The sequence below is a fragment of the Hermetia illucens genome, chromosome 4, assembly GCF_905115235.1.
Source record: "Hermetia illucens chromosome 4, iHerIll2.2.curated.20191125, whole genome shotgun sequence".
In the NCBI taxonomy this organism is placed as follows: domain Eukaryota; kingdom Metazoa; phylum Arthropoda; class Insecta; order Diptera; family Stratiomyidae; genus Hermetia; species Hermetia illucens.
This window is the reverse complement of record NC_051852.1, coordinates 10596357-10624271: the sequence shown is the minus strand read 5'-3', so window position 1 is coordinate 10624271 and position 27915 is coordinate 10596357. Positions and strand designations below refer to the sequence as shown.

The following is a 27915-nucleotide window of genomic DNA, read 5'->3' as shown; positions in this document are numbered from 1 at the left end:
CTCGAGCCAGAGCCGGGCAATCGCAGAGAAAGTGCATGAGGGTTTCCCTTCCTTCTCCGCAGCTTCGGCAATGCGAGTTGTAGGGTAAGCCGAGCCTAGCGGCATGGTCCCCTATGGGCCAGTGCCCCGTGCAGACCGCCGTAATCTTGAATGCATTTGCACGCGTCTGGCACAGGAGCTCTCGTGATCGGACTATGTTATAAGCGGGCCAAATTCTCCTTGATTTGGCACAGCTTGTAAGCCTTCGCCATCTCAGGCCCGCGGCTGCTAGGTAGTGCGAGTAGACTCGGCCCTCGACAGCCGCCAGCGGAACACCGACTGTGTTCCCCGAGGGACTGCCAAGAGCAGAGCCTTGCCTGGCCAATCCGTCGGCCCGCTCATTCCCTTCTATGTTCCTATGCCCGGGAACCCAGAGGAGAGTGATCTTGAGCGTGCCGCCCAGATGGTTGAGCGTGTCTCTGCACTGCCCCACCAACCGGGAAGATGTCGTCGTTGAGTACAAGGCCTTGATGGCCGCTTGGCTGTCGGTCAGAATGGCTATGTTACGCTTGGGACTCGAATCACGCTCCAGCCATCGACAGACTTCCAATATCGCCAGTACTTCCGCCTGGAATACACTGGCGAAACCTGGGAGACCATACGACTTGGATACACCGTGTGTATTCGAGAAAACCCCCGCGCCGACTCCATAGGCCATCTTTGATCCGTCCGTAAAGAATACCGTGTCATAGTCTTGCAACACGCCGCCGGTCTTCCACTTTGCCCTGGTTGGAAGGTCCACAGCAAAGTTTCTCGTGAAGTTCAGCTTGCGTGTGACATAGTCCGTGGGGGATGCCCAGATTTCTCGAGGTATTTCATCTAGAATGTTGCTGTGGCCATAGGACTTCGCTGCCCAGCATCCGGACTCACGCAGTCTTACGGCACTGCACGCTGCAACATATTTGATGTGGAGGTCAAGGGGGAGGAGATGCAGGAGTACATTGAGAGCATCTGCCGGGCAGGACTGCAGAGCCCCCGTAGCACCTGCACACGCGGTTCTTTGAATCCTATTAAGCTTCGTTCTATTGTATTTCTTCTTCAAAGCCTGCCACCATACAATAGATCCGTACGTCAGGATCGGACGCACTACAGCGGTGTACATCCAGAGAACCATCCTCGGCTGGAGACCCCATTTCTTGGCAAAGGTTCTCTTACAGGCATAAAAGGCTATACAGGCCTTCTTAACCCTCAGTTCTATGTTCAACCTCCAATTTAGCTTAGGATCCAGGATTACACCCAAATACTTGTGTCTCGTAGTTTGGAAAAATATGAAGGATTATGTTGGATTTGTAACTATATACGGACAGAAAAATGTGCGTCTCTTACATAAGATGAACACAAAACCTTTATACCCGAAGCGCGAGCTTCCGGTATTCCGACTTGTTTTTTTGGGCCCTGGAAACTACTTCGATAAAGTCTGCTTTGGGCACGTCGTCCTCTTTCCGCTTTTTCTCCAGTTCGCTTTGCAGTGGGCTATCTGCGGTCCGTTTGACGCAGGCAGCGTTCTCAGCGGGGAGTGCATCGTCTTCCGCTGCTGTCCACGTTCGCCTGTAGAAGGAGATGCGGTCCAATAGTTCCTCCAGTTCCATCAGCCCATGCTTGATAGAAACCATCTTTTCGTTAGCTTTCTTTGTGGGTAATATTTCATTATTTTCAGTTGAAAGTCGTACATCATCGGGTTCTATAACAGACCCAGAGCAGCTATCGTAGCTCTTGTACAAACTCGTGCCATGTCATTTTCTTAAAACCTTCTGGAACCTTGTTTAAAAGGCTAGGATCATTTGATCCCCACTTGCCTGCGCCACTTAGCAAATTGTTCATACAAAAATCCCAACTTCTTTGCTGCAAGCGGGAAACTTCCTTCCTCATCCTCGGCAAGCTGCAACAAAGTTCTGATGAACAGGAAAGTGGCTGGATGTCCGAATCGGCTCAGAGCTGATCCTTCCGCGTTCATTCCTTGCGTTAGGTTTTTGAAATAGTCCTCTCCTTTATCAGGCGGTTAGGCATTTTACCACCTTTGGGAATGAAATTCTCGGTGGTATCACTCCGCCTCGAGACTTCATATCTCTAATAGAGTAGTTTACCCGGAGTGGGTTTAGTTTTGTTAACTTCTAAGTCAAGCCATGTGATTAAATCTCAGGAGGTGATATGTGAGAACCAAGAACCCCGCCCCACATTTCGGCGAACTGCTAGCATTCGGGTTTGCTCCAGCACGTGCCTTCCGGTTCCATATATTATTTCGCGCAGTCGGTGTTCACGACTAGCAGACCTGTTAGGGGAGTTTGGTTGGTTGACAGCCTTGGTGATCATGTTGGTGTCAAGGTGTTGCAACGCTGGACTCTCATCGTAACACCAGGCTGATAAAGCTCTAAAGAAGAGCATACGATAGGCTAAACAATCATCACAGAGAAGCTTTTGCAAAGAAATAAACTATATTTAGGCAACCTCAAAGTCGAAGTGTATCCTTGCCCAAGAATGTAGCTAGAGCTGGGTTATCTACGTTTACCGAGCGAGGTCTGCGCAGAAAACGATGAAGAAACCGCAAACCAGTTGCCTGAAGGGCACTTCCCAAGCAGCATACAAAATCTCAACTCGAGGCCGACCAGTGCGTACAGTCCTCAAATGAGCGACTGTGATTGGTATGCAAAGAAGTATCACTGGAGCGAGGAAAATGGACATTTGAGTCGTTCGATAGATACAATTCTGTGGGCTCGGACGGCATTATTCCTGCTTTAATAATAAGAAGCATGATGTCCTGGATCTTCATATTCAGATTATAAACTATACTTGGCTGTTATTATTAGTATTCTTTTAAGGGGGAGTCGCACTGCGTCCTTAAAGAAATATTTCGCCCCGTTTACTGCTTATAGTGTACCTATTGATCATAGTATCTCAAGCAGGCCTATAACCGTCAGGAACTTTAGTATGTTCCCTACTTTCAGATCTTTAAGCTTTGCATCTGGTATTAAGTGTTCTCCCAGATGCCTCGACGTGTATAGAGGTTTCGTCACGCTCCTCGCAAAACCTGCAGGCAGTGTCCGTAGATATCTCTAGCTTTCCTAGGTGATAGTTCAGCCGACAATGACCAGTGAGAATTCCCACTATGATTCGGAGGTTCATTTTGGTGAGATTTAAGCGATCCTTTGTGCGCATGGATTCGTATCCCCCCATAAGCACCCTGGACTGCCCCATCCCTAGTAGGCCCGCCCAGTATAGTTCCTTCAATCGTTCCTCTTCATTTCTTAGAGTCATAGGCATGAAACCGTTTCCGATTCCACAGAAGGGTTCTGGCCTATGTGAAGGCGTCGCTGCTCCCTTCTTGGCTAGTTTCTCCGCTGCCTCGTTGCCTTCCAACCCAGCATGAACTGGAACCCAAAGTATCCAGTTCTTGTTGGACGAGCCGAGTGTATTCAGTCTGTGAGAATAGCTATGTTCTGTCACCTGTAGTTTTTTTGGAGATTAATGGAGGCATATTTGTCTATGACGTATATTTCCGCCTGGAATATGCTAGTGTACCTGCCCATTGGCTCCGGATCCGTCAGTGCACCAAGTATTCAGTTGCTGGTTTAAGCCGTATGTCGCAGCCATGCTTTCCCAGTTTGCCAACGTGTTTCAAACTTCTTATCGAAGTGAAACCTCATTGTCATATTGTCACTTGGTATCAGTAATTCGGGATACCGCCTAGAAATAATATCAATCTTCCTTCGGTTTAGGCAGCTCCCCGCCTCACTGATACTCCCGGCCATCCTGAATATTGCCTTCCTTGCCTGCATCTGTATATTCAGATGGAGTGGGGTTAATCCCTGAAGGATCTTCAGGGATGCCGTTGGGCATGTCACCACATCTTTAGATTCTAATTCAATTCCAGCAAAGTTCAATGATACTCATTTCACCCTGCTTACAACCTTTCATTATCATTATCCAAATTTCTTTGTCGTGACATTGATTATATGACAAGAGAAATATAATTAATTCGTACTTCCTTTCAAATCACCCTGAACCTCAAAATCCGGAAATATCTGAAAAAAAATTGTGAAATTCGATACGAATACAACAAAAAACCACCCAAAAACTGAACACCACGCACGTTGGTATAAATAAATTTCCCCGAGTTTAAGACACATCCCCGATATCCACTCCCGGGTAACTTTGTCATAATTAAGATGTCAATAAACTGTGTTAAATGTCCACATTCTAAAATATATATGGACCCAAAAACTGTGCCACACACATTTACATGCCCAAGTTACATGGCGAAATGTGCATCATGGCCCCCATTAGTGCTGGGAGAGATGCATTTCAATAATTTAACCGTTCGACTTGGCCACTTTTCAAAATTTTCAAAATCTTCCTTTATTTTTCTCAAAATATATTTATAATTCAATGGATGCAGATAGGTTTGTATCATCCACGTCAGAAATAGACACCTTGAATGGATAGTTCAATCTGCATTCGAAAATGTAGGCGGTTGCATGGAGGGCCTCGAAAATATGATCGAATGAAATCTTCTTTGAATCATCATCGGAAATATTTTTGAACATTAGTGTGTCATGCAAGGAGCTTGAGATATATCAACATTCAGATTCTTTCATTATGGATTTTATTGAGAAAATTGAGTCATGAGGAATCCAGGGATCCCAGTGTGATGCCAACTTTGAAGTGGGCTGTGTCAAAATTTGTCCGATCTATAAAAACATGGCTCAGGAGAATCGTGGACATAAATACTTGTAATAAATTGGACTCATCGCTCCTTGTTATTTATGAATTGTTAAGTGAAAAATTTGATGATTAAGATGACAGATATTATAGGCTCTTCATAATATCAGAGCCAATAAATTTTTGATAAAATAAATGATCGTTTTGGCACTTTTTTCTGAAGAAAACAGAAAAGTGGGAAAGTTGGAATGAATCGCTCGAGTTTTAGCTAACCCATAGCAATCTTTATCTGCGAGCGAACTGGAAAAAGAGAAAAAAGCTGGCAAACGAAACGAAGCTTTTGAAAATAAACAAATCCGAAGTCAAAAGCTGAAAGATTCAGATAAAAAATTGGAAGTTCGCATTTGGTCCCCCATTTAGGTGCTATTCATTTCCAACAATGCTTAACTCGAGTCATCAGCCGAGTAAGGAAATCAGCTAACTAGGATTTTCTCATAATTTTTATTGTGTTATAGTAAAATACTATGTCTTGTATATGTATAGCGATTCTCCTTGGCAGATAGGTCGGGCAAATTTAGGACATTTTAGGAGAAAGATTATGCCAAAACTTTGAATGGATGTATCCCTTAATGAAACAAAGTGTGGAGGCGCTGTATTGTGGAGCCACTTACCAGAGATTCGTCCGAGCTCCACACCAAGTTAGCGAAACTCACTACGGCTGGAAACTCACCTACTTGAGTGGTTCGCCTACCTGTTGACGACAGAAGCCAAGTGCGGTCGTTCTGTCGTTCGTGATTTAGGTCCCCAAGTCAGTCTACAAAGAAAATCCGGCGACCTCCAATATGATCAGCAATACTTCCCCGAATTAATTCCAGCCAATTCCACCGAAGGCTGCAGTCAAGTAGCAGATTTTATATTAACTTTTATTCAATTAATTAAATTTTTATTCTTTTTGTAAAAGTAAAAAACGTAAAACCATCGGAGATGGCACAGTTTGTTTTTTTTTTTTTTTTTTTAAAAAGAGACAAAGCTGGGCAGACTGTCGCAGCTGGTGTTTCTGAATTCGCCTGTGGTTACCATTGGAGTTCGAGTGGTTCTGCTTCAGTCGGAAGTAAGTTACTGCGTTTTTCACTCGTTAGGGGGCTTGGACGAATCTTGGTTTTTTTGTTTTTTTTTTTTTTTTTTTTTTTTTTTTTAAAGTAATCCGTATAGTTTCGCAAATGTGGTTTAGTAATAGCCCGGCAAGTGCCTCCGCACCCTCGTGGTCGCAGTGACGGTACGAATGCCATGTTTTGGCGATGTAACCCGGAGGCGTGGTTCCAAAAACTAGAGGTGCTCCGGGATTGGCCGGGATTTCGAAGAAAGCCCTTGAGTTGGCTGCTGAAATCAGGCCGGCATGATTCGTGCGTGGTCGAAAGTGTTTTTCTTGCCCAGCGGAAGAGGCACAGATTGGTTCTGCTACTGAAGCCCCAAAAACCACCTTGCGTACCCTCTTCATACCTCCCTATCTGTCTTTTAGAAACTATGGGGAAGATGTTAAAGAGGGTGATATACAACGGGCTACTTCCCTTCGTCAAGCCGGCTGCTGATATATTGGTGTGGGTTTCGCAGAGCGCGGTCCGCAGTCGATGCTATTGGAATGGTCGTGGACCTGGCCCTGGAATCATCGACGCTGGTAAGTGCTCCGCGATGGTGACGCTGGATGTGAGGAATGCCTTTTACTCGGCCAACTGGGGTTGGGTTGAGATACCTTGGCTAAACTGGGTGTCCCTGGTTATTTAGCTCGGATAATCAGAGGGACTTCCTTGGTACGAGGCGGACGGCGGGTCGAAGGAATATGTTGTGACAGCAAGTATTCCTTTAGGCTCCGTACTAGGGCCGCCGCTGTGAAACATAATGTATGACGAAGTGCTCGGCCTTTGGGTTCCAAAAGAGGCAGCATTGATTGGTTTTGCAGACGACCTAGCAGTGGTAGTACCTGCGAAACACTACCAGGACGTGGAACTGCATGCAAGTGAAACTATTCATGCTATTAAAGCATGACTCCAAATGGTGAAATTGGGCCTCACGGAAGACAAGATGGAGGCGGTCCTTATTAAAAAAAAAAATTGATCATTTGATACCTGGAAGTAATGATCGATTCGCAGTTGAGCTTCAAGGGGCGCTTGGACTATGCGCGCGAAAAGGGAGCAATGGCGAGCTCATCTCTAGCAAGTATGATATCTACCCGCGGGCTGCTTATCGCAGAGGTGGTTAATCCATCCTGCTATACGCGGCTCATGTCTGGGCATGTATACTGGATAACACAGTAAGCCAGGGAAGGGTTAGTTCGGTATATAGGACGGTATCCGGTGAGGCAGTGTTTGTCATCGCGGTTATGATTCGCTTGGCTCTTCAAGTGAATGAGACACACAGTCTCTCCCAGAGAGGGAGGATGAATTCGGCCGAAGTGATTGCGGGTTTCCGAAAAGCCATTAGGAAGGAGCTGTACAGGAGATAGTAGCAACGGTGGGATAATTTCGAAAAATACGTGCTAGTGTAAACCAGAGCCCTTCTCGCGAAGCAATATTTCACGATGGTCCTGCGACAATATGAGCGGAGTAGTTGGGGTGATTTTAGTGAGTGAGAATCCCACACACTGCTGCAACCTGGCGCAGCAGCGCACCCAAAAAAAACCTTGGGCTTCTGGAGATGATCATGTTAGCATATATAAGGATATAATACTGGCAGTGGTTTCATTTCCGCTGCATGGATCTGTTCTTGTTCTGCATTCTTTCGACTGAAGTGAAAAGTATGTTTTCCACAGATTTCTCCGTGGGGAAACATGCTTTGCCGTGTCTTGGCGGTGACCTGATTTCTCAAATTGCGCGCGGGTAGATTCGAAGTCTTACCACTTGGAGAGTTCCAATCGATTGCTTCCGTCTTCATGTGCTTTGGACACTCTTAGTCTACTATAGGCGTCCTCACCACGACAAGGTGATGCCCGAAGAGGAGAGTTGATGTATGGTTAACAACAGGCAAGAAGAAATGAAATTCCAAGTTTACCTTTTATTAATGTCTGGAGGTGCTACTGGACTTAGTGCATATACCAGCTGGTATCAACCGCAACAGAGGCAGTCAATATATCAGCTCTATTGAAAGGTAATAAAGCAAAACTACCTGGAAATTTTAGAAGAATCTTCCAACTCATCGTCGTTGAAGATAAAAAAGTAACTTAAAATGCTGATCGTTAAAATACATGATCTAATAAGTAATGACAGGGCCTAAGCAGATGTTTCAATTTTTTTTTCTTTTTTTTTTAATTTTATTTTATTTTTATTTAATAAAAAAAAATGAAACATAATACAAATATGTTAACATACAATGCAACCATGCATAGACTTGTAGAGGGTCTCTATCTTGCAATATTATCTGGAGAAATAACACATTCCAAACCATTACTTTTTCACAGGAAGTCCTACATTCGTAGATAAAGATATTTCCTTGTCAACATGCATGAATGCACCAGAATTCTACTTTCAAATATCTTTCAAACTTCTTTCGGTGAAGTTACTAAAAATATCTTTTCGTTTGAGTGAATGAAAGTAAATAAAAATAGAAGAAAATCTGAAAAATATCAAATATTTAGTTTAAAACAAAATTCACTCCGAAAAAAAAAGAAATAAAAGGAAAAATACAAATATGAAGGTAAAAGATAGGTTTATTTATTTTTGTAGTCAGTTTTGATATGGTTGAATGAACAACACACGTTTTTATAGATGTAGATATCTACTTAGTCGTGTGAAAATACATATCCTGAATTATCAGATAAAGAAAGGAATCTTAACTTGTATTTAAGTTTGTTGAGGGTGAAAGATAAGAATGAGTAGCAAAATGGTTTTTGTAGTAAAAATTGGAAGTAGTTTTGAGAATAGATGATAAAAGTGGCTGCATATTTTTAAGATTAATCTGAGATTTTACAGAGATTTTCAGTTTGATAATCTTATATTTGATTGATTGATATTTGTATTTGATTTTTAAGGATTTGCGTAAAACTTGCTTAGCTTACTGGGAGCCGTAAAACGCCACCGTATATTAAATTCCATAGCAGAGGACCCAAAACAGACACCTGCGGAACTCCTCCTCCCATACATCTTCGACCTTGCGTCCGAATCATAAAGCAGCTTCCACTGTCGGGATTGAATTGAACGCGCTCTTGATATCGTTGAGTCACCAGTGCGCAGTATTTCTCTTTCTCGTAAGCTTTCCTGGTTAGCTCAAAAACCAGTTTCATAGCATCAATTGCTATATTCAGAAGACAGATAGGTCTATAGGATGTTGGTTCACCTATTGGCTTACCTGTCTTCGGGATCAATACAAGTTTCTGTATTTTCCACTCTGCAAGGAAGGACCCTTCTTTTAGGCAGTCTGTAAATACCTGTGCGAACATGCTTGGTACCATTCTCACTGCAAGTTTCAGTGCCTTGTTGGAAGTTCGATCAATGCCGGGGCTGCGGTATCCCGCACTGCGTCGAGAATTTCGTCTGTAATTACTGGGGGGATCTCTTCGGCGCTCATTGCTATTATTGGGAAAATTGTTTCCGGATGTTGGTGAAACAGTGTCGAAATTTTCGTAACAGAGGTGTACGCTCCTCCACTTAGATCGCGGTCTGCTCTCGTTGATATCCATCACAGAGTCGTTTGAAGCAATAATTTTTATTTTTCGTGATGACCAACTGCAACTTTTTTCGTGCCTCTTTATATTCGAGGTACCTTTGTTCATAGTCTGGTGTGTTTCTTCGGCGACTCCGCCTTCTGGTCTTGTGCTTCCAGGACAGCTGCGATGCTTTTTCTACGGCTGTTCCAGTAAACTCGGTGTTCCACTGCAATACCTCCCGAAATGCAACCTCATCAAGTGCTCTTGATGATCAATCTGTTTCTGGTTTCTTCAGGTGAGGATTTCTTGTTCTGGGTCCCTTATCAATAGTAATATATATCGCCTGATGGTCGCTATGCGTGGGCTCTTCGCCAATATGCTAGTGTGGACTTTGATCAGCAAATCTCTTACGAAAGTAAGAGCTTAACTTTCCACACCTGACAGAAGGAAACTTCGAGTAGGATTCTTCTCCTTTCGTTTGTTTCCCGGTTTCCCCACACCGTTGCTCAAGCGTTGAAGTCGCCAGCAATAATTTTATTTTGGAGTTGTGACCTTTAGTGTCTCTCAGTAATGTATCTAGCATGTTGCAATACTCTGGTATTGTCATACTTGGAGCGGCGTAACAGCTGTAAATGTAGAGGTAATCGATCTTAACCTTCACAAAATCGTGTTTGCGATGCTTCATTGCTTGCGGAAAGCTCCGGTTACCACCAGCTCACACCCCATTCTTCTCACTTATGTCTGTTTTCCAAACGCCTTGACATGGAGGCTCTTGTATTGTTCGCAGACAATAGCAACATCAATTTCTTCTTCATAAACTTTCTCTGCTAGCAGGTCCTGGGCGGCTTGGCAGTGATTTAGATTCACCTGGATGACTCTCATTCACGTAGGGTCCTTAAAGCGATCCTGTAGGCTGGATACTTGGTACTACCTGTTATGCGGTTGCAGTCGCGATCTTTGAGATTTCTGCATAGAAGCCAGTGAGGGTTCTTACTGCAGTCGTTCGCCAAATGATTTTCCTCTCCACATCTTCAACACAGTTTGGATCTATAATTGATGATAGTGAAATCCTTTGCCATATGTCCGAATTCAAAGCATTTGAAACACTTTTTCAGTAGAATTTGCTTCCGTAGCCTGCATATGATCCAACTGTTGAGGACTTTGCCCGCAGACAGTGCTTTTGTAGCTGAAGTCGCAGACATAGTTAGGGTTGTTGTCTGCCTTCCACCGTACGCTCTCTTTAGGCTCTGGATGTCCATTTCCTACACGTCCTTCAGTTGCAATTGGTGTTTGAGCGATGCGCAAATTCGCTCCTTGGGAGGTCACTACCAAGGAAGATTTTTACAATCCATCGTAACCATTGGCCGACTTACGGAGACAGTCGCTTGCTCGCCAAGTTAAGCGTCTATATTCCTTTGTAGGGCATCGTGATCCTTCTTTTCCTTGATAGTTCAAACAGCATACCTCCTTTTTGTGTTCTCCTAATTCGCATTACATTGTCGCTAAGCTCTTTCAGAAGAGGATCTGCCTTAACCTTTCCTAAATATCAGCATAGGACATACCTTCTTTTGCTGGTATTACTAGCGCTTCTTCGCGATTGGTCTGTCTGTCTGTCTGTTTTTTTTTCGACGTTAGAAACTGAAAAGATTCAAAACCTACTGCTCGCTTCTGCCATGCAGTTATGTGAGACTTCTACTCATTAAAACCATGGTTTTCTTCCTTTCTTATTTTCGTCGTAGTTCTTCCTGCTTTAGCTGTTGGTGAATAGCTTCCAGTTCCTTTACTAATTGGTTCCAAGCATCCGTTGACTTCAGCATACACTCCACAATGTTTTCGGGTGTTAAGCGCCTCTATGCGACCGTTTCCATTCTTGTTCGGCGGGTGGTAAACCTGGGGCAATCAAATATGACATGCTCCGCATTCTCAGCCACGTTTCCACATCTTGGGTAGCATGGTGACTCGTCGTGACCAAATCGATCTAAATAAGCACGATAACCTCCATGTCTACGTTAACTCGTAGCTTAATTCCCCATGGCTTCGTTCAAACCATCTCCGAATATCCGGAATGATGCGGTGTGTCCAACGACCAGTTTGTGATTCGTCCAATCTCTTTTGCCACTCCGCGATAGATTCCCACTGTGCAAGCTGTCGTCGAAATACGCTAGACTCCCCGGCTGCATACGTTTGGTCGCAGATTCGCCGACCTTTATTTTCCAAGATGTCTATGGAGAGTATCCCTGCAAGTACTTCTGCTTGTGCTTTTCCTGATGTTGTCCGATGCGCATTGCATACTCGGAGCGGACTTAGCCGATACGCTATTCCCAATTTTCTGCATTTTAATTTGTTATCCAGAACAGTTGTCCAAACTGGAGCTGCGTGGAGTAGCACGGAGCTGACTACCCAAGAAAGCAGAAGACGTCGTCTTTGTCTTGGTCCATCAATGCACGGTAGTATCCTCGAGTTTGTTGCAGCAATGGAAGACGCTTTAGTTGCGGCGCACTCACTGTGTTTTTGAAGTTGAGGCTTCTGTCAATTACAACTCCCAAGTATTTGAGCGATGGTTGGGAGTGAAATGTTTGTTTGTCCGGTTTAATAGGTTGCGTTGGGCGGGTCGCTTAATCCGTATGGATGAGGAAGATCTACCCCGAAAAGTCTATAAAAGCCATCTTTCTTGGGTAGAAAAAGAAGACGAGGCAGACCCTGCCTGAGATGGAACGATAGCTAGATCTTGATCTCGTCTTGATGCTTTGCAACTACTGTTATTCCGATATTATCGGCGAAGCCAATGGTTGTCAAGTTGTCCGAAAGGCGCAGCGTGAACACTCAATAAGGGACCTAGGACAAAACCCTATGGCACTCCGCAAGTTGTCGGAAATATTTTTAGAGCATCGCTCGGATTGCAGTAAAGTCTTCTCCCAAGGAGAAACTCAACAACAATGCGTACAATGTATTTCGGGACCTGCAGTTTGACGAGTGCCTGGGTGATTTTTTTTCCATTTTGCATTTTATTATTTACGTCGAGGGTTACTACTGCGCAGTATTTTCCTTCTTATATTGCAGCCTGAGCCAAACCAGTCACCATGCTTATTGGGTCGACAGTTGACTTGTTTGTCGAAAAGGCCTCCTTCCTTTTTGCGCAACAGCGAACAATCTGTTATATATTATTATACTTGCTCAAATAGTTTGTCAATGGTATTGACCAGACATATCGGTCTATATGAGGAGGGGGCACCCAATGGTTTACTTAACTTCTGAATGAGTATCAGCTTGTGTAGCTTCCATTGCTCAGGGAATTTTTCTTCCCTAAGGCATCCCGTGAAAACTTGCAACATACCTGGCGCTGCCCTGGCGGTTACTTTCAGGGCAATGTTAGAGATTCCATCCGGTCCTGGAGTCGACTCGAACATTCACATCTACTGGGAACAGAGTATTCATTATATTCTGCAACTACTCGGGACAATTAATTGGTGGGGAGTGTTTGTCTTCTAGTGATGACATCACATTGAACATTTCTACTTCAAATTTCTTGGCTATTCAACTCATCGTTATTCTTTTTAATGGTTTGATAATATTCCTTTGCAATGTTTGGAAGATGATAGCCTGTTGATCGTTGTGTGTGTACTCCTCACTGACACGCTACTTTAAGTCTCTGATTAGAATATCACTGATGAAGGTAAGGTCTACCACCGATTAAATTTCTACCCTCTGAAATGTGTTGCTTCCCGGAGAGTTGGCAAGTACCACGTTCAAGCGCGAGAATGGCTCCAGCAATATTCGTCCTCTTGCGTTGGTTTCTCTCCTATCCCATTCTTCTGCCCATGCGTTGAAGTCACTCGCAATGCCATGAATTCCTCTAATGTGAGGTTCGTTGCTGCGTAACGGCTATATATGTATATTCCTCCTATCTTGGCACGTGTGAACCCGTCCTCTGGATGCATCTTCTATGGCTTCACTTCCGCAGCTCCATTTCGCCGCCTTACTGTTTTTGTCTACTATCCATTCTCCGCTATGCAGATTTTCGTATTGTTCAGGTGCAATGGCAACGTCGACGTTGTTTTCGAATACGCGTTGAGAAAGTAGGTCTTCGGCAGCTCGACAGTGATTCCGATTGAGTTGCATAAACTTAATTTTGTTTGGGAATATAGTCGTGTTGGATATCAAATGAAAGGTCCTGATTAGTACTTTCCGATGCCATTTGTTAGAAAGGTGGGGAGTGCGGGGGGTTGAAAGTGATCATTTCTTTAAGGGGGCCATTCACAGAAACTACCCAACCAAAAAATCTGAAAAAAATCAGGAGGCTGCCACTATATAGTACCTAGGCTCCGAAATACCTTCCATACCGATATCTATTCAGATTAAGTTAATAATAGTATATTACCATCATTTTTAGTAATTGGCTGCAAACCCCCCTTAGGTTCATCCACCATGAAAGTGCAGTGAGGTAGGCTATGATGTGGAGCATGATCTTACCAAGCTTGGTGGAAATCGCACTATTACTAACAAAGTTATAATACGTTGAAATTGTTGCTTCTTTGAAAGTTGAAGACTATTAATGTCAATATACCCGAAAGTGGATTCTCTCACAAAATATATGGATATATTACGTGCTACATACTAAAAAATATACAAAACCTTTCTTACCTGAAGCGTCCAGCTTCCGGTTTCCCAACACGCCAGCGTGTAGGATTCTTACCCACTAAAACCACCATCGACTCCCCCCAAATCTCCGTGGAATCACCATAAGGTGTTGCATCACGGGGCGGAGTCAGCCCACTTTAGCTTGGTCATCTTTCGTCTCTACGCGGTGTACGTAACCGTGCTTTCTAGTCTCATCTCAATCTGACTTGACATGACTTGTTAGCACTGATGAAGGGAACAAGTGGCTCCCGAAATATCGGTATTTGCGAGACCAATAAATTAACACTAGCGAATAGAAAAAAAGACAAGTTTTTCAATTTAATTTTTTCATTAAAATCATCGCCTTCCTGAATGCTGGGTATTGAGCACTTCCGGCAATATGCCGGTAATCCTATCCCTCCCTTCTCTCGCACAGTAAGCATTTGGGGTTCCTATTGCACAATATGGCCTTTCTCCCTACACCTTTTGCCTCAATCGGACCGACCAAGGCTGCTGGTGCATGCCTTCGGGAAACAACCAAACGCGAGGCACTTAAAGCGCCTCTTTAGAAAAAGCTGCTCTCTCAGACCGCAAACAGCCCATTTGATTCGAACTTTTCCGGCTTTTGCGCTGCGTCCACTGGTAATCGCAATATGGCCGTTTAAGTACTGCCATAGGCTTTCCGCAAACTCACAATGGACTCCTCGCCAAGTTCCTCCAACTTGAACTGTTCCACGACCTTTTTGGGTCCGTACACTGTGACATTCTCCCTAAATGAGTTCTTAAGTTGAGTTCAGAATGGTTTTTTTTTTCAGCTCAAACATGAGGGCACCCTTCTGGGTCCTTCGAATCTCCCCTTGCTGGAGATCATAATATTGCTTCTGGGCGAATTCCCACTTTTGTCTTTTTTTCGCCTTTTTATTAACTACCTTGGTTCATCCCCGTTGTGCTTATCCTTGATGAACTCGAACAGCTCAACTATTTTTGTACGAAGCTGTGCTTCTGGATCATTGACCTTCCTTGCGTTTTATCTTTCATGATATTTGGCATTGGCGGAGATCATCGAAGTTGACGAACTTCTTCTCCTGATCCTGGAGTACCTTCTGCTGTTGCTCCTCTTGATTATGTGCGGTCGGTGTTGTTGTCGTTTTTCGATCTGCTTTCAACTCATCTTTCGTCGATTTTGTTACTGGTGTTCTCGGTTACTCGGTTCTCTCTTTTCCCAAATCTAAAACACTTGTAGCATTAGATGGCATGGTGGCCAAGTTGTCCACCACCGAGGCACTCTGGTCGAGGGATATCGATGACCATGAGCTCGCTTGCTTACTCTCAAAAGCCGCCGGTATTGGGGTGTCTTCTCTCTGTCTGCCACACACATTTTTTCGGAGACGGTTATAGCGATTGACACCAAATTTTGTGCAAAAGTGGCAATTTGGCGAATTAAAGGGGTCCCCGCACATCCAAAATTTGTTCACCAAATATGGTCATGTGGGGTATCAAGTGAAAGGTCTCGGTTAGTACTTTCCGAAGCCAGTCTTAGTTTTGAAAACCTGAAAAAATCAAGAGGCTGTCACTATATGCTGCGAAGTACTCCCCATACTGATTTCTGTTAAAATAAAATTGCTAATAGTATATTACTGTAGTTTTTGGTAAACCACCCTTAAGTTCTATCTGTTGCTTTTGCTGTTTTTTCTGTTGTTCATTGTATTTTTTACTATTTTGTGCATTTTGTTTATTTGAATTGAAAACTACTGTAGAATCCTCTTTTTATTGTTATTTCTATCCCTATTAATTCTTAATCAGACCATGCCTAAGTTATAAATGACCCGCTTATACCCTTAATTTGCAAAATACCCTTAATTTCCAAAATATTTTATTCAAAATTTTTTTAAAACCATTAAATAACCTTATTATACTATAAATCTTATTAAATTGTCGATTAACAAGAAACGGAAACCATCATCCACCGAGGAAATGACAATTTGACAATTTAATGAAAAACAACCCCTCAGGGGTGATATTTACATTTTAATTCATAAAAAGATTTTATATTCTAAAAATACTTTTGAAAAATTATTTTCATTCTTAAATCTGTCTTCTAGGAAATGGTAAGAACATGGAAATCATAAAAGATATCATTTCTGTTCGCGAAAAACTCAATAAATCATGGAAAATCTAAAAAAGAAAATATTAAATTTAAAATAATACAGAAAAAAGAGATAATATTCAAAGATCATTAAATTTTATTTTTTCTTTAATATCCTTTTTTATATTTACACTCTCAAACTTGGATTTACACCAATTAGGAATATAAAATTTGGTATTCAAAGAAGCATGCATGCCTGGCGCTATTATTATCGAAGAATGCAACTCGAGGATAAAATAAAATCCAATTTTATAGTTCTCCCAATTAAGAGTAGAACCCAATGAATTTTGAATATTTATTATTTGAATTTTATTTTTCTCCTTGGATTTTTGATGTTTTTTTAAGATTTTTTGGAAATACCACAAGCTCGAATCATGAATTCAGTGGGAATTCGGTTTTATTTTATTGTCACTTGAATATATTCTGTAGATGACGCGTGTGGTGGCGCTTAATTTTAATGCAGTTAACCATGAGAATAAGTTGATTTCGGAGCAAATTTAGTGGTTCGCGAGGCAGGTTTTTATCGTTGAAGATACTTTGCATTTTTTAATTTATTGTGGAGCGTGGGGATATTACTAAATGTTTAGGTAAAGTGTGGAATTCAACGTTGGGTTTTTTTTGGCAAAGTGATATTTCAAATTGGAATATTAACTAATTTTTTTAAAGATACAATAAATAAAAAGATTTTCAATCTGAAGTGATAAATTAAAGGATCTTCAACCTACACTCCTCAAAAATAAAAAATAATTCTATGCAACCCAAAACTGAAATTTTTCTACATTTAAGATACATCCGACGTAAAATCTTTTTTCTCACTTCATAGACCACCCACACCGGAAGTTCCACTCAATCAAAATTTTTTATTTTAAACGGAAAACAGCTCTCGATGTTGAATGGCATCTACAGTGAAGAAACTCGAAGTAGATTTTCCCTGAATCTTCTGGATACCATGTCTGCCCGCAGCTGAACATGTTAATTACTCCTCAAGCAGGTTCACATTGTTTTCTGGCTTATTTTATTTACAATGAAAAATAAGATACAAAGATACAAACCGACTTTACGAAAGCGTATGAATTGTTTTTACGACTGAAAATAAATTCCGCTAATTTTCAATACAGAATCTCGTCTATTGACCTCAAAGTCTAAATTTTCACACTCGATATTCATAAAATAAAACAGATTTCATGATACACGTACTATAAACATTTAAATAAATCATGTATGCAATTTTCACACATCGTATCTGTGCTAATATTTTCATTTTACAATAGGCAATTGTGTTGCATTCATTTAGTTGTTTATTATGCGAATTTTACGGCCCAGGTTGATTTTCATTCAGAATTTTCATTTCAATTACAATGAACTTGATTTCATTTCCCTAATGAACTTGATGGCGGGGGGGAAAATCTAGAATTATTGTTCAATAAAAAGATACACATTTCCACTATTCTTGGATTAATTGCGCAATGCTTAATGCCTACCAGTCAATTTCCTACTGAAGTGAGGTGAGGTTTTACGAGTATTATCTTGGCAAATTGAGGTTAATTTATAGCCGCCATGGTGTTAAGAAACATTTTATGAGATTTGTTCTTTCTTTATAGATGAAATGAAAGCGGAGATAGATCTAACTGCTTTAGGTTTTCTGCTAATGAGTGAAAAAATTCAGATTTGTTTTTTTTTTTTTATTTTTCTTGGAGAATAGAGTGGAATTTTTACATTTGCGTATTTTGTGGCTGAATTTACTGTTGATTAGCTTTCACATTTTACTTGATAATTAATCAAAGACGGAATCATTAAAGATGTTAATTGAGAGTATAAAGTATCTCCAAATTACAGAATAAAAAGATACCGAATAAAAATAGAAACAAAAATCAAATCGACACAAAGAGCAAGTATGGGAATGGTTTTTTTTTGTTTTTGATTTTCTTTTTTTTTATTTCAAACCAAAAAAAGAGAATTTTAAAATATATTTATTAAAAAAAAAATAGAAATGAAACTCCGCCGTAACCGGTCCCAAAACCCGGTTGTACAAGGAGGAGGGATAGATAGCTTCAGTCTGAATGACTGTACACTACCGCAGCGCCTCAGGGGGTAGGTGAGTGCAGGAATCTGCCAATCTTTCAGATTACTCACTGAGGAAGCTATCACTACACCTGACAGTTAGGTATAAACTGCAAATCCATCTAATGAGAGGAAGGAGAAACGTGAGGTCCAGTTGGGATAACCGGCGGGAGTCATATGACTTGATGACTGGGTCGAGCTCCCGTAATGGACAGCACGGCGCCGCGACGACTGCTGCAGCTGTTTCGCTACAATCTGTAGGCGGTCGATTCAGCAGGATCGTGTAGGCAGCGGATGATGTAGACTGAAAAAATGAACCTCTTTAACATCGCTCCTACTACGAAATAACGACGGGAGCAGGGACAACAGCTTACCATTTCTTGTTGCACGAGAGATTCGTTAGCTATCATCTGGGAGCGTGTTCGACTTGAGGTCATCGCGGAAACTGGCAACCAGGGGTTGATGGGGGCAGAGGTGGCGGCATCAACAACACCATGCCGCACTGCAGGCAACAGTTTCAAATTCGTTGAAGCACTCTTATTCATCGTTGAGCTGAAATCTCCGTTCAGGCTCGCAACGCATTCCAAATTGCATATATAGAATTCTCGGAAATGGATCCTTTGCATAATCCAGATATTCCTAGACTCTAAACACCTTCAGCAACTCCGAAAACTTGATCTCAAATCAATGCAGATAGCCGTTTTCGGAATTTTGGGGGGGGGGGGGGGGAGGGTTTGGTGGTATGCCTTGGTTTGATGCAAGATCGTAAAAACACGGTAACATCCTCGAAAATTATTGAAAGAATGTCATTTTGGCAGGCATAAATTTTCCCTGACGTTTGTGATGAGGTTGCATCGTCTATCAAAGCCTTGTTCTGCAAGTCCACCAGCAATCCATAGTAATACAGGGAGTCTGCGCCTAATATGGGAATGCTAATGAACGTCACGAAAACGTTCGGCGCAGTCCGAGTCTCGCGTTCACCTGTCTATAGCCATAGGTGCGAATGGGGGAGGAGTTCGCGGCCGCTAGTCGTTGGTTTTGCGGAATTAGGGTGTTCGGGCGGGGTACAGGGGGAACCGATACCCCAGCGTCCGTGTCGACCAGGAAGTAATGCAGGCTTGGGGGGTCGAAGATTGTAAGGCAAGGTGATACTGCGATTCGGGTTGCCGTCGCCGAGGCACCCAACGTGCCTAGTTTTTCGTTGCGTTAAGCATACATACAATTTAGTCTCTGAAGCTCCGTATTTACGATGGTACCAGCAAATCGTCAAGGCCGATGAGGGTCCAGTCGTGCGACTATCCGAACGCCCATTTCGGGAAGCAGGCCTCGACCGTGATTGCGATCGAGATCTACCTCCGGAACGCAAAGTACCAACCGTCGCTGTGATCTTTGTAGCCGCGTGGGCCAGTGTTGTTACCATCGACTTAAGCTCGTCGACTTCTTGAGTTGTGTCCCGGTAAATTTCCGTGACCACAGGGCACGTGTATACCTCATGTACTTTGCCAGCCGTGGTGGACAACACTTCCAGCGATCCCAAGCCCGAGCAGGCCAAGATGGCACGGATTCTCTCCGGGAGACGTTGCAGCCAGGGAGACTTTTGCAGCTCAGAGTCGACCTTGTCCCCACCCAGCTGATGTCACCGTGAAACCTCGAGTGCCTGCACCCCAGCTTTGGATTGTCACAGCGCTCCCATTGATTGCAGAATCAAGGAGAAATCGATCGTCGTTCCGGCAAAACCACGGAGTAGAACACCAAGGCCATCAAGCCTGGTGATATCGTCATCCTCGCCCCAACCAAATAAGAGGCAGACCGTCGCTGCTGAAGTAAAATTAAGTCTACTAAAATTAAGTAATTACTCATTAATATATTAATAATAAATACTACAATAAGAAGTGTAAACCCGCCGCAAGGAACGATGCAAAGTTTTGGATAGTGTGCTTCGCTTCAGTTTTTTTAGTTATGCTTCTACGTTTGTTTTGGTACACTCCACTCTAACGATAGCCACTGAAATGGCTCGTACGACTGCTCTACGTACGTGCCCTGAGGCGTGGTTCCACCAGCTCGAGGTGCTCATATGAAATATTAAAGGAGCACCTAATATGGCGTCTGTCAGAGAGTGTGACAACCAAGCTAAATCACTTGCTGACAGAACTCACGCTATTCGACCGGACATCCAGTCAGCCACTTAAAAAAATGAAGCAGCTACCTGGCGACATGGTGGGACCGCCTCTGCTCCAATCCAGAAGGTACTGGTGCTATTTTCTCATACGCGGACTCTGGTTCGCTGGACATGCTCGCTGCAACCGCCGAAAAAATCCACTGGCGACCCATGGTTGATGAGGCGTCGAACGCACCACATAAACCTGTGAAACTTCAACATTCAATGGGCGCATTGACAACCACCGCAACAAAATTAGCCGACACCATTGTTGCTCTCCATCTGAGACAAAGCTCGCAAAAAGGTCGAGATCCGCTCCTCAAAATAGGCGCTCGGGTAGTACGTCGTCAAGACCCTCGACAGATACCGGGCTATTCTAGTACCACCGAACTTTCGCGGAAAAAGCCACATAATGTACCAGCTTTTGCGCCTTTTCAACAAAAAGCTAAACCTATCGGTAGCATTTGCAACAACTACCCGAAGGACCACACCACTTCGCACTTCCGTGTATGATCCCCTGAGCAAACGCAACCAGTTGATTGACAGAGGCGCTGAGGTTTCGGTTCTCCCAGTATCCAAGTACCATCGATTAACGCTTCAGGCTTTGAAATTAGCAGCAGTAAATTCATTGCTGATCTGCACTTATGGCTACAGGCGAGTTGACCTAAGTTTGGGACTTCGGCGCACGTATTCGTGGCGTTTCATTATAGCAGACGTTAGCACTCTCACTTTGGGCGCAGACTTGCTGTGCCACTATGGTTTGTTTGTGGATCTGCAATCCATTGATCCCTCAATCAAACTTACATTATCAGGTACGATCTCCATCGGCCCATCCGACACTCTATCCTCTATTTCGCTTCCTTGAAGCCGGCTTTATTCTCAATGTTGAAAAGTGGAGATTTCTCGGCCACAAAATAACCCCTGATGGCATTCAACCGGTCCCGGACATGGCGAGCAAGTTAAGGATCTGCGAAGGTTCTTGGGCATGCTAAAATTCTACCGTCATTTCCTGCCCAGGGTCGACCACCATCAATCGAGCCTTCACAACTATCTACTCGCGCCGAAAATCAAAGACTCCCGACTGTCAATGCATTCGAGTCAACCAAGCTTCAGCTCTCCGACGCCATGCGTCTGACATTTCCTCATCAAGATGCACCCCTAGTCGTTTTCGCCGATGCCTCTGACATCGCCATAGGTGTTGCTTTCCACCAGAAGGTGAACCAAAGCTGGCAGCCGTTGAGCTTTTTTCCCAAACAATTGAACCCCATCCAATAGAACGATCGTGAGTTGTTAGCCCCGTACCTCGCAATAAAATACTTTCGCTATTCCCTAGAAGGCAGGCCGTTCATAGATGCTCTGGAGGACGCTATCTTAGCACGGAAGGGCCGAATCCTGGTCGGGAGTGACTTCAATGCCAGGGCACTTGAATGGGGCAGACCTCACCCCGGTTTCAGAGCGAATTTTAATTCTCGAAGTGGCGACAACAACAGGACTCTTAGTTTTGAATACCGAATCCGCCCCAACGTTCTTTCACCCGGGCTGCACTTAACCTTTGCGTCGAAATCACTGGTGCCGCTGGTGGACGGGCGGCGAATTCTGAAAGTGGTTCGAAGTGGTTGATGCAACCTCTCGGTATGAGCCACCCCAACACTTTTTCTGGGCGTGAAATGTCGCAAAGATAAACATCAGGAGATTTGTCAAAGCTTTTGGATTAAGTGGAGACACACTGGAGGGTACTTCCCGGAGTGGTGACACTGCAATTGACACTGTCGTAAATTTAACTATGAATCAACAACAACAGCCTGCGGGGTTTCCATGCCCAGGGAGGCATCGGGACAGCGGAAATTGCTTCGGAATGAATGTTGTAAAACCTACTGCTTGATACAACGCCAAAACAACTAGCACAATTACAGAGTACAGATCAACCAAAAGGGGACTTCGCAGCAAAATAAACAGAAGCAAAGCTCGCTGTTGCCAGGACACGTTCGACGAAGTGATTAGGGAGCCATGGGAACTAGGTTATAAACTGTTAACCCGAACAATCGGGGCCCTGCGGAAATCATACTCACTTAAGGCCCTGCAGATAGACCATATTGTATAGGCACTATTCCCTGCATATCCCGTAGGGGTTGATGACAGCAACATGGAAGGCGCCGACAACTATCCACTTTTCTCTATAAAGGAGTTGGAAGAGGTAGTCTTTTTCCTAGGAAACACAAGAAGCGCCACGACTTGATGGTATCTCGGTAGAGGTATACAAACTGGTCCTCCAAGTTCAGCCTGAAACGGAACACTTTTCCTTGGAAAGTGACGAGACCTGCGCTGGTCAGCAAAGTGAAAGGCGACTCTGAGCTGCCGTCTGCATCCTTGACGCGGACAGAAAAGTGCTCGTAAAGCTTATCAGAATCATACTCACTGAAGCCACACGTGCTGCCGGAAATTTATCGCCACAGCAGTTTGGTGTCAGTCCAGGGAGATTCACAGTGGATGCTGTCATGCAAGTCGTGGATGTGGTTCATCGAACAAAGGCTCACAGCCCCCAAGCTCGATGGGTAGGAGTGTCTGTAACCCTTGGTGACAGAAATGCTTTCAATTCCGAAAGATGAAAAGACATTCTAGGTACACCAGACAATGCCTTCTCAGCTATCTCTTACGGATGTTAAAAGATTATCTATCTGGTCAGAGGAAGATGGAGATCACGTCAGGGGTAGTGCAAAGGTTCCATGCGGCGCTTTTTGCCGGACGAACTGGTGCAATGCATATTTGGCATAATGATGGGACGGGTAAGCGGATGGATGGCTGCTCATGGTTTCAGGCTTGCACAGGAAAAACATTGATATAATCATCCTGACTAAAAAGGGTACCCCGAAGCTGCATCTCATATCAGCGATCATCGATAAACGAGTCAAACCCGACGGTTAAGTACGTTGGAGTGAGGCTCGACTCAATGATGAGCGTCTTTGAGCAATTCAAACTAGCAACGGACAGCGATGCGGTAGGAATTTCGGCCTTAAGTCGACTAATGGGAAGCATTGGATGTCCTACGTCTAGCAAGCCACGTCCTTCAATGAGTATAATACAACCTCTTCTACTGTACGACGCGGAGGTCAGGGCGGCAGTTAGGCTCCTTGACAAGGAGGTAAATCGTAAGCGCGTTGTACAGGTACAGAGACGAGGAGTTTTGTGGGTGGCGTCTGTCCACTACTGTACTGTCTTTGAACTGGCCATCGTGGTGATTGCGGGAGTGATTCCAGTTACCCTGCTTGCTTAGGAGCGTAAAGTCAGGTACAAGCGCAAGGGAGGTGGTGAAGAACCGCAACGTACACTAAATAATTGGCAATTCTCTTGGTAAAATGAGGCAAGAGGCAGATGGACTGTGCGGCTCATTGGCAACTTAGGTACGTGACTGAATGGGAAGCATGGTGATACTGATTATTGCCTCACCTAGCTCCTAAGTGGGGACAGAGGTTTTCAGTCTTACCTGCACAAGGTTGGGAGGACACGATATCCTGATTGTGGACTTTGCAATGGGGTAGTCAGCGATGCTGATCACAGCTTTTTTTCTTATTGAAGGTATGATGGAATTCGTCAACACAGGGGAGCTCTCTTCAGGCAACAGTGTCGGGGAGATGTTGAAAAGCGCTTGGCAGGTTGTGCTGGGGTCCTTCTTATTGCCCCTCTGCCGGCTGAGCTCTAGCCGGCAGAGGGGCCGGATATCAGGGGGTACCTTGAACTAACATCTCCCTTCTTCCTTTCCCCTTTCTTTGGTGAAAGGAATTTCCTGATTTTAAGACTTTTAAAGACGGGAGAGTTCGGGGGCTACCCCAAAGTGATGTGACAAACGGTCTAAGGCTAGCTTTCTGACGATAGAGAAGTGTTTAGTTGGAGGTTCAACTGCGGATCGTTGCAGGAGTCTTACACTCTACCAAAAAAAAACCGTACGTTCTGCAGCCCTGAAAACTCGCCTATTTTCAGGGATTTGCACTTCACTGAGGTGGTTCAAATTTTTTGTAAGGGAACGCGTAGGACTTGCTGAACCTAGCAATAAACTTAGTCTGGATCTCAGAGTGGTCTTACCCTTGACGTTTCGATATTATATGTGTCTTTACTATTTCACACTACTTTCTATCTTCTATCTAAAAGTACAACTTAAGAAGTCATTAGCTCGTTTAGACTCGCTTCATTCCCATACCTAATTGAACCCAATTACGTTAATTTCGAATTTTTTATGCTTCAACAATTTTCTGATTTCAAAATTTATCTTTCTTTTCAGATTTGAGATGATCAACCAGGCCGTCATCGAAAATCCAATCGAAGGTTACAACAAACAAAACGCTCGGTAAGTTGTCCAATCATCACGATCGTCTGGACCTCAGAGAGAGATGGTCTTCTTTATCTTCTTATTAAGTATCTTTAATTCGTCCCTACCATAGAGCATATATATGTATCTTTTCTGAATTCATCTATTTTCAAATTCTTTTCCATCACATCATAACGTGGCGTGAATATGCCAATTTTTTTTTTTCAAAAAAGCCACATAAGTACGTGAGCTGAAAGTGCTGAAAAAATTGTTACTTTTCGTAGTTTAGATTTATCAAGGAAAACCATCATCATCATACGCAACTGAATCGAATTGAAAATCTTTCTATGTTCATAATTTGAGATAGATACAAGTTGGAATTGTATTTTGATGGTTGCGTACTCTTTGGGCTTTCCTCAAGTTCAATGGGAGGAATCTCTGAAAAAAGTTCATCTCGCTTGGTACTGGGATGCTGAAGAGGTACCAAAAAAACACAAATGGTAGACAGACTATCTTGTGAATCTCATCTATCACAATTAGAATTTGACAAGGTCAATGATTTCGAGAAAGTCACTGATCGATTTGATCGATGTCGAATAGTTTTTGGGCAGGAAATTTGGCAGTGTAATTAGGAAAATCAACGTAATTGGACGAGGAAGCCCCTCATCTTGAAACTGTTTCAACCCCAAAAATCACAGATTACTGAGATTATTTTAATCGCGCGGAAACTTTATTTCACCTGGATAGACGCGGTGGATGATTCAGCTGCAAAAAAGTAACTAATTTGAGTTCCACCTGTACGTGGTTTGCCACACCGATCGTCAAATCAGTAATTGTGTGTGATGGTCTTACGCATTGATCTGCATGTTTTGTGTTTTGATGTGCGGTCTCCGCAATACACACAACGTCTTGAATGCGAGAGGCTCTTTGACATCTTGTCGACTCATCCAATATCTTTTCAAGATCGTATCGATCATTAAAGAAGATCGATAGTCAAACCCTCGATTGATGATAGTGCGGTAGACTTGAGTGGCTCAGTCTTTTTGTAGCTCTGGAGCTGCTTCTTTGAGGTCTATTGTGCTCGTATGCATACACATGGATCATACAGGGATCGTGAGGAGTCACTTTGATGGTGGTTTCTTCCAGTCTTCTTTAAGCCATTGGATGTATCTTCATATGTTCATGACAATACAAAAGTCGTCCGATCCATGCCTGGTACCAGAGGGCTACAAAAAAGAGGTTTTCTCTCAACATTGAACGATGATCTGCACCGATCAATAGAAAATCAGGCTTGGATTTGATGAATCATTACCAAAATATTAGACGGAAAAGGATTCAGATTTTTGGTTAGTTAATTCCCCACTTGCACGGTTTCCATGCTTGCCTCATTGGTCATGACTTGTTTTGCTGAGCATGTGAGCAGTCTTTGGGTAATTGTTGAATTGGAAGTGATTATGATGTTGTAATCGATTTCCTATAATCGATTTTTCGAAACCCATTGAAGGTGTCTGAAGGTTGAGAAAAGGTTGATCTTGTTATTAATGATTGCTGAATGAAATGTGAGAAAAATAAGGTTTAAGGGGGCAGATCGAGTTGATTTTATTTTTGAAAAGGGGCAGACAAGGTGGTTTAAGCTTAAGAAGCGAAACGATGGTCGCATTCCTAGTTGGCTTTTTAATTAGTTGGGAATTAGTTTGACCGGAACAACCTAATGAGGGAACAAGATGAGAAAGACCACGGAGGACTCTAGGAACGAAAATCCAATTAATGACCAAATGGTAGTTAAGTGATTTGGTCTTTCAGTTTTTACCAGTAGAGGTAATTGGAGCAAGTGATCAGGGTTCGAGTCAGTTATTATTGGTCTAAATTGGTAGACAATATAAGTTCAAATCCAAACTCTTAGTCGAGTTCTCCTCCTGGAAAATTAATTTCATCGAAAAATGTTCGGAAGACTTTTGGAATGATTTTGTGATGGTCGGACACGAGATGGGCGGCAAGGATGGAGAGGAGCCGAAACGCTGATTGTGAAACGGTTCGATGACTTCACCAACGTAAGAAAATCAATTATTCAAGGTGGAATCCATACGTGCGCGAACTGCATTTTGTGCAGTTTATGCTGCAATCAATATATCTTGCATTCTTCAGGGTAGGTAGGGTAGGTATCAGTGGCCGCTCCGAGGAGCTCAATTAGCGCTTTGGTGCGCCGTTTTGATGCCACAAACTCCTAAGACCGTGACTGTTGTTATGGGAGCAGGGAAGCAGAGTCCAGCCGGCTGGGATCTTCAGAGCCAGCCCGTAGCATTCACGAAGGAAAGCAGCTCTCCGACCCTGCAGCTAGAAATTTCTCTAAGGTCTAAGAATGGTTTACCCAGTGTTCGCAGCCTGACTCTAACCAGAGCTGGGAAATCGCAGAGAAAGGGCATGAGGGTTTCCCTTCCTTCTTCGCAGCTTCGGCAATGCGAGTTGTAGGGTATGCCGAGCCTAGCGGTCCCCTATGGGACCCAGACCGCCGTAATCTTGAATGCATTTGCACGCGTCTGGCACAGGAGCTCTCGTGATCGGGCTATGTTATAAGCGGGCCAAATTCTCCTTGACTTGGCACAGCTTGTAAGCCTTCGCCATCTCAGGCCCGTGGCTGCTAGGTAGTGCGAGTAGACTCCGCCCCCGACAGCCGCCAGCGGAACACCGACTGTATTCGCCGAAGGACTGCCAAGAGCAGAGCCTTGCCTGGCCAACCCGTCAGCCCGCTCATTCCTCTCTATGTTCCTATGCCCGGGAACCCAGAGGAGAGTGACCTTGAGCGTGCCGTCCAGATGGTTGCACGCGTCTCTGCACCGCCCTACCAGCCGGAAAGATGTCGTCGTTGAGTACAAGGCCTTGATGGCCGCTTGGCTGTCGGTCAGAATGGCTATGTTACGCTTGGGGCTCGAATCACGCTCCAGCCGTCTACAGATTTCCAATATCGCCAGTACTTCCGCCTGGAATACACTGGCGAAACCTGAGAGACCATACGACTTGGATACACTGTGTGTATTCGAGAAAATCCCCGCGCCGACTCCATAGGCCATCTGTGATCCGTCCGTAAAGAATACCGTGTTATTGTCTTGCAACACTCCACCGGTCTTCCACTTGGCCTGGTTGGAAGGTCCACAAAAAAAGTTCCCCGTGAAGTTTAGCTTGCGTGTGACATAGTCCGTGGGGGATGCCCAGATTTCTCGAGGTATTTCGCCAAGGATGTTGCTTTGGCCGTAAGACTTCGCTGTCCAGCATCCGGACTCACGTAGTCTGACGGCACTACACGC

At 43.7% G+C, this 27915-nt stretch overlaps 1 protein-coding gene across 5 annotated transcripts in view; it reads left to right on the top strand.

Moving 5' to 3' along the window:
• The window catches only part of LOC119655392 (interference hedgehog), a 261840-nt gene that overhangs the window by 143431 nt on the left and 90494 nt on the right, over positions 1-27915 (top strand). For all 5 annotated transcript variants that reach the window (XM_038061269.1, XM_038061266.1, XM_038061265.1 and 2 more), the window contains exon 4: positions 24587-24652. The gene's annotated coding sequence lies outside the window, so the exon portion shown is untranslated. The remainder of the gene's footprint in view (positions 1-24586; positions 24653-27915) is intronic.